The following is an 8,595-nucleotide window of genomic DNA, read 5'->3' as shown; positions in this document are numbered from 1 at the left end:
TATGCACCGTATGCCACAAGGAAAAGATTTTGGTGAATCATCTTGCTTGGTTTGATCCAATAGGCTTCTATGATATAAAGAATTCTGCAGGTGCTGTTAGATAAGACAGGTACTATTTACTGGGTTGGCCAGAAAGTTCGTTCGGGTTTTTCCGTAAGATGTTGAAGAATCACAGGTTCTCTGTGAACTTAGATGAAAAAGTGGGTAGAGCTCCCATAAGGAATCAAGAGGGTGTGAGATCTGACAATTAACTACACTTACAAACAGGCCTTTTGAGTGAGAGACTCTAATCACTCCTATATACTCTCCTAAGTCTTCTGTCTACCAATGACACCTTTCTTTGGCCCAGATTAATTAAGCCCAAAACAGTTTTCTGTCACTGAAACTGGTCTGCCACTGGGAGAAGCAGAAAGCTGGGTGAATATTAGTCATACAATGATGTGTATCATTATATGTTTTATCCCATCTTCAAGCAGCTTCATCTAAATTTTTAACCAAAACAGCTGAATTATTCAACAAATATCTATTAACCACTTACTAAAAGTTTTTACCCAAAAAGTTTGAGCCTGGCACAATTGCTGATGTTTAATAAACATCTGACAGATGAATGAATGAATGAATGGATGAAATTAGGTTCTGGGCAGTATGGACATGTTTTAATCCTTACTCTTCTTGACAGAAGTTGAACTAGTTGCCCATTTTTTCCTTCTTGAAAGCTCTATTCCTAGGCTTCCTTACGTCACACTCTTCTGTTTTTCTCTCCTATCTCAGGGCAATTCTCACTGTTCTTTGCTGGCTCCTCCTCCTCTACTTGACCCTTAAATTTTGGTAGTCCTTCCAGAGTCTGTCTTAGGCCTTCTTCTAAGCCTGCTCACTTTCCCCAGGCCATTTCATCCATCTCTTCAGACAACACACTCCTGTTTTGTTTTTTAAGCTAGTCTGAGTTGAATATCTGGTCTTTTGCAAGTAAAAAGTGTCCCAGCTTATTCAGTGCTACATAAATATCTATTAAAAAGTATACCAGGTTATCAGGCAGAAAACATGAGACAATACTGTAGGTAAAACGTAAGCGGAGGAGGAAATTAATATTTGGACAGCTTGAGTTAAACTTTCTTAAAAATGGAGGAGAATATATACATTTCTGTTCTCAGCAGCCCACAGATGCAAGGTTTTTGATGCCTCTTAAAGCACCTATCTTAAGGCTCCTTCTTCATCCCTCAAATTGTCATACATAAGAATCATGGTACATTATAAAGGAATGATTTGTCCAGTTTTGTTCAAAGAAGGCTATGCATCTTGTTTATGCTCTGAACAAAAAGATTCAAAGCAATGTTACAGAACTTATTCATTGTATCTATATTAAGCTATTAGAATCAACCCTTAAACCAACCATTATGATGTCATTCTTCTTGACAAGCAGCAGGAAACAATTCCTATTCTTAATTTATAACCAAAAGATCTGCATAACCTGTATTATATTCAGACAACATGCTTATGACGAGAGCACTGCCACCTCATGAGGACATGATTTCACTACCTCTTCTGCATTATCAGATTACACATTTATTGAATTAGATCTTCTCAACTTGTCTTGTGTAATTTTGATGTTGCAACTTTTCCATACACACAAAACCTCATTTTTGTTGCTTAACATAATTCAAACATAGTCTATCTTTGAGAATCTTATTTCTGGCACACCTATCTCTTTTTTTAAATTGGAAACCCAAAATGTATATACTAAAGAATTTATATAACAAAGATATGAAAAGGGCCATCAATTGGCTTTTGTAACTCTAAAACCTAGGTTTTAAATTAACTTTAGCAGTTGCTAAAATGCACTAATTGACAGAGATTCATAAGCTTAATCAAAACTAGTGCTCAAATTTTAGTTATACCTGAAGATCCCACTAAATTTAAACAATATGCCCCCTCTAATATTAAAGGGGTGACTAAATGTAAAATTTAAAAAATAGGTATGTCTCACTTCAACAGTAGCCTTGCCTAAATTTCCCATAATCATAGTACTCATTGCCCTAAAATATCCCATATTGGGTATAAATGCTCTAACACAGTGAATAATAAATGAATATCAAAGTAAGTTCTCAGCACTTATAAACTGGCTTGATAAATGAGACCTTATGGACTCCCAGTTAAAATAGTTAATATGACCCAATGCATATTAAAACAGAGCCTTCAAGGATAAAAACTTACTGTATAGAACCTAATTAACGAAGAGGTGATCATTCTCACGACTTCTCGATTTAACAGCCCAATTTCACCTGTTCTTAAACCTGGAAATAAATGAAGGGCATCCCAAGGTGGATTACTACTTAATGCTGGCATCCTATCCATTAAGACCTCATACTCAATACCCAATATTATTAAACTTACTGACTTCAGTCAACAACTATAAATACTTTGCTCTTATAGATCTGGCCAGCATGTTCTGTTCAGTGCCTACTTCAGCAGACTCTCAGCTGCTGTTTGCCTTTACCTCCAAAGGGACGTCATGCCTTTTCCAGGCTACCCGTGGGGTACCTGTAAAGTTTTGCTAAAGCACACGATCTTTGCAGACAAGGTCTTAACCATATCCACCTTCCTCCAGGAGCACAGATATGAGATTACATTGATGACATCCTCCTCCAAGGAGATTCATTTGACACACTCCCCTTTCTCTAATAAGAGACAAATTCTGAGGTGTTGCTACAGAGGCCAAATGCAGGCCAGGATTCCAGGGTCACAGGTGGCTACTGCTGTAGGAGCAGAAACTTAAAAAAAAAAAATCCTTCCATTCTATTAGGAACAAAAACTCTTCATTCCTTGTTCTAACAAGTCAATGGTCCTTAGACTAGCCCCCTCATCACCTATTACCAGTTATACCTAGCCTCCAGCTAAACTAACCAGTCCCTTATCTGCCTCTATCCTATGCAGTGGGGGAGAGGAGATCAAAGGACAAATATATCATGCTTTAATATTTTTCAAAGTTTTTAGCATTGTTGCATGAGTAGTCATTCAGTCATTTGTTCATTCATTCACTCACGTAATCATTCACTGACAGCTGACAGTGCTGGGTCCAGTGCTCGGCCCTGGAGTATGAACAGTGGATGAAGCACCACTTCTCTCTCTAGGAGCTCAGTTACCATTTGAAGGCTCTTCTCAAAAGAGGCAATGAAAAGGAAAGATGCTAGTTGTTTTCCCTCAGTTTTTAGTTTTATCCAAGTTATAACTTAAAAAGTCAAATTCTTCTATACATTTCTGCTTCTATCTAGTTATGACAGAGTAATGGGCACTGGACTTGCTATCCCACTGAAAACAGGGAGAAAATGGGACAAAATATATGAGACAACTTTTTCAGGCACTGAGGACGGGCAGAGCAGAATCACAGTTCTGAGACAGGAACCACAGTTAGGTGAGCCTGGGGCAATTTTGCTTCTGTTGCACAGAGAGGTAAGTCCCAAGTAGAGAGAGGTGAGATAGGTGGTTTTCCTGAGCTGAGAAGGCACAGACTCAAGTTCCACGTAGCCAAAGCAGCTATAATTTGTGGGGCAGGCTACCTAAGAGGAGGCTTCTACCCAACAGGGTGGGAGAAGAGGCCTGAGTGGGGGGTGCAGGGTAAGAAGTAGGGGTGGGGTTAAGACCTTCAGGAAAGCCACGCCTTAGTATAGAGACCACACCCTAGAGTAAGGGCCCTGCCCTAAAACTAAGTTCATAATGAAAGTAGAGCCGCCCAAACAATAAAACCAAGACTAACAAGATCAAAAGAAATTCCTAGTAATCTAAATGACTGTTGGAATAAAATGAAACACTCTTTAAAGGAAGATGTCATAATCAAAATTCATTACAATGTTATCACACACAATACCCAGCATAAAATCTTAAACACTGAGGTGTATATGTATAATAAAATACTTGGTACGCTGAATGATTTAACTGCTGTTACATGCAACAACACAGGTGAATCTAATAGACATTGCGTGAGGCCAGAATCAAGTGAGTACACACTGTGTAATTCATTTATATAAAGTTCAAGTGCAGGCAAAACTAATCTACAGTAAAAAAATAAAATAAAATAATCAAAACAGTGTTTACCTGAGGCAGAGACAGGGGTGGGACTAAGAATTGACTGCAAGGAGACATGGGAAACTCTCAGGAATGATGAAATTGTTCTATCTCTTCCTTTGAGTGGTAGTTACATGGGTGTTTACCTTTGTTAAAACTCATCAAACTGTTCACTTAAAAACTGCATTTTATTGTATGTGAATTACATCTCAAAAATTGATTTAAATTTAAAGAAAAAAAAAACAACAGCAAAGAAAAATATAGAACCATGTTTTATATAGCAACACTGAGTTTTCCATGCAAGTCAGAGAGGAATTTTTTACTTAGAAAAAACAGGTACATTTATTGAAGTCTTTATAAGTTGATTTACACTGCCTTGAAAGATGTGATTGTTAAATATTAGGAACTTTGGAAGCCAGCTGTTGTTAGCTCAAAATTGGCCATGGTAGAAGTCTTTACAACACATTACAAATCAGGCCTCCCCAAACCCACTCCCACCCCAAGAGCTGGTTTATTAGCACATGACTGGATTTATGATTTATATTAAAATAAAGATCTGCTTTGCATGTCATGTCTCGAGTTATGGTCAATAAACAAAGCAAACTTTCCAAAATATAGTTCTACAAAGATTATTTGTAATAATGGAGACTATCAATACCTCTTTCCCTGCTCCCCTTTTCATCTTATCACCACTACTCCCAAGCAATGATTTCAACTCTTTTGGCTGTTTACTTTTGGATTTGCCTTCATGTCACTAAATGATACACTCATGCTGCTACTTATTTTTTCAGTTTTGGCATTATCTACTGATTTCCCAATATGGAAGATATGAATTTAGTCTTCTTTCCCACAAAACACCTGCCACCATCAAAAACACATTTCACACCACTCCCATCCTTGCAACATTGTGTTATACTTTTAGTTAGATCAATATTCAGTATTTACACCAATATGGTTATGAAAATATCCACAGCTGATCTGTCTAGTATTATGATTAGTATTACTTTTCCTTCCTTGCACAACTTTTTGTTTTCCCTGGAGTTAGTGATATCCTTGTGGTTTGTTTCTTTCATTTGCTTAGTCTTCTATGCACTTATCACTGATTATACCAAAAAATTTATCCCAATTGTTTAAAATTTCTCTCAATAGTTCCAACACATCAGGTATTCTAGCAATTTAATCTTCTTGGAAACATCTCTCTGGAGGCTGCTCTCATTTGGATTGACTGCTCTCTAGGCTGGTACACAGTTATGATTCCGGAATTTACCTTCCCCATATCTGTGAGATTCTCATCACCTCTCTTGTGAATTGTTAAACCAACTGTTGTTGGTTCATCCAAGTGAACCAATTGTTCATCCAAGTATCGCTGTTGTTGTTCCTTAAGCACAAGGATCACATCTTAGTCACCTATACCACAACTATCATGATACCCTGATTAGTAGGTGCTAATTTTTCACTTTAAAGTATAGTGAGAGATAGTCAAACTGACTGTATGTAAATGATAAGAAGGTTATACTTATTTGGACATTTTAATTTAGAGTTGACAAAAGCACCAAGAATATGTCCCTACTAATATAGTTTATAAAATATTTTGAGAAAGAGGAAAGTAACTCAAAGCAAATCCGTTTGTGTAAGAAATATGCTATATGAGTACATACTATGTGTCAGGCATTGTTTGAGGCACTGGGGAGATTGCAGTGAACAAGAGACAAAAACCCCCTACATTCTAGTCGGAACGACAGACAGTGAATATGACAGAATTCATAAATAAGTAAAATATATCAGATAAGTGCTAAGAGACAAATAAAGCAGAAAAGAAAGACAGGAAGTATCAGGGAGCCTACACCAGGGCAGTAGCCATGGTATAATGAGGAGAGGTTCCAGATTCTGCATATATTTTGAAGGTACAAACAACAGGATTTGCTGATGGATTGGACACATGAAGTATTGTAAAATATTCAACTATTAGGATATTCTTGGAGTCAATAGACATTCAGCCCAATTTCCCTTCATCAACAGCACTGCACTAGGAAATAACTCCAATCACTTAATTCATGAAACAACATGAATTCTGACATCATGAATTCTATAGATGTTAAATGATAAGGAGATGGGAATTATTAAGTAAACCTTTAAAGGAAACACATACCTGGTGATAAAGCTGATTGGCAGGTCAATTACCAAAGATCCTAAGTAGAATGACTTCACTTTATTTGACGGACCAATAATTCATGAATGAATATCTGAAGACTAAAGACAAAGACTAAATAATCAAGATTAACACACCCAGAAGTTATATAAATAATCAACAACTTAAATTAACATCAACTTTTCATGTGGTCTCAGGGTGAAAGTCTGTTACTTATATTTTTTAATTCAAAAATAAAGAAAATGTGCTGATTAACCAATAAGGCTCTTTTAAGTTTAGCAAAAGTAAAAACAGTACTGTAATGTTACTGAAATTTCACTTTTATGTCCCTTAAACTTTATATTTTCTCAAGGGTACATGTGATACTAATTTGAAAATAAGCATCAAATACATAGTATTTGAAAATTATGTATGGAGCAATTGTAAAATATATAGAGAGAGAAATTTAAAATTTATACCTATATAAATGGGGAAGGAAGGAGAGAAGAAGGAAAGGAAGGAAGGAAGGGTCACTCTTACAATTTTATCATCTTGTTCGAGGTGGTACCAGAGAAATCCAGCAGATGGCACTCATACATTTTTCTAAATACGATGCTGAATTAAAAACAGAATTGTTTAAACTTTGTATTTCAGACAAGAAAGACCGAATAAATCACAGTTGAAAGCAAACACATTTCAAAATTTTCTATTACCATGGAGAAATAATGCTTTTAAGCTACTCTAATGCACATTCATGGCTTGCAAGCAACTTACAATTTTCACTTCCTATTCTAGCAGCTGGTGGAAAGTAAGCATTCATAATCATTACCTGCCAATCAACAGCTTGATAATAGAAAGCTGTAAGTTGCCATTGAGAGACTCACAAACTTTTCCCATGATGGAATATGGGATCATTCTTTTCTTCCAGTCTCTTTTCAATGCTTTTATTGGTTATTCTATATAGATGGGTTCTGAAATTAGGAAACATTATTACTACCATTTTCAACTAAGTAAACAGAGGCTCAGAAAGAGTAAGAAAATTAGGGGATATGGTAACTCAACCAAGAAAGAGAATCAAAAATAAATGAACCCAGTTTCTTTAACTGGATAATCAATAAATCCTCAATTAATAAATACGGGTTAAATGAACAAGTTAATTCAAGTCATACTTCAACGCACATTTATTGAACACTTCCTATATGCTGACACTGTTCCAGGCTCTGAGAAAAAAGTGGTGCATAAGACAAATAATATCCCTGCTCTCATGGAACCTGTGGTTTAGTAGTGATAAATAGAAACAAACAAACAAGAAAGAGATCAGAAATCAAAAATAGTAGGAAGAGAATTAAACTAGAGTGTGTGATAATGTGATGATGTGAATACTTTAGACTGACTGTTTAAAGGAAGGCTTCTCCCAGGAGGTGACATTTCAGCTGACACCTGGACTACAGAAGCAGACAGCCATGCAGAGATCAGGAGGAGCATCCCAGGCAGAGGGAACACAGCTTCCAAAATGATCCCAAGGCCAGAGTGAGTCAGGCCTATTTGGGGAGCAGAAAGAACGGCAGTGCAGTGCGGCTAGAGAGGAACGTGCAAGGAGGAGAGTGTACGACGTGAGTTCCAAGAGGTAGCTAGGAGCCAGGATGAATGGATGGAAGAATGGGTGGAAGGAACAACAGATAGGGAAAAGAAAGAAATAAGAAGAGTGCTACTTTTAGGTTAATCAGAGATTCTTTTACATGTTGATCTTTCTGGACGTTCTCCATTAGTCCATATTGCTGCCTTAGCAGGTACTGAAAAAATGAATATAACTCTTATTATTTGATATTTTAAGAAGACGCCATCCCTCAGGTTAGCACCTTAAATTATCAATGACCACAGGGTAGCACTGAAAAAAAAAATCTGCAGACAATGTAGTAAAGTAGGGTGAATAGGTATTAATTTCAAGAGATACCCAGAAGGTGAACTTTCAATAGTACTTGATTTGAGTCTGTTTTGTACTGATTTGCCTCTTTCTTCTCATGGAGTGTAAAGGATATTCTTAATTAATTCAAGATTCGTTCACTGATTCTGATTAATCAATGTTTTCTGGTACCAAAAGAGTGATTTAAATAATTCTCAAATTTCTCTTATCTTTTAATATTTACCTGCTGTGTAAAAGTTTATTGTAAGCATATTTTCAAAAGCAATGTATTTTTAAGATTGTTGGAACTGAAGCCCAAGCAATTAAACAGTAAATAAAGAGGCCCACTGCCCTCTGTGACCTCACACGAACCAGATTATTAATCAAAATCTCAGTTCCTCCTGAAAAAAACTGGGATATATGCTTGGTCTCCAACTAGAATCTCAATAGAGATCTTTGATTTTATTGGATAAAAATATTTTTATAAATATAACCTTCATTTTAT

This window comes from Eschrichtius robustus, chromosome 7 (genome assembly GCF_028021215.1).
Source record: "Eschrichtius robustus isolate mEscRob2 chromosome 7, mEscRob2.pri, whole genome shotgun sequence".
In the NCBI taxonomy this organism is placed as follows: Eukaryota; Metazoa; Chordata; class Mammalia; order Artiodactyla; family Eschrichtiidae; genus Eschrichtius; species Eschrichtius robustus.
This window is presented reverse-complemented; position numbering follows the sequence as displayed.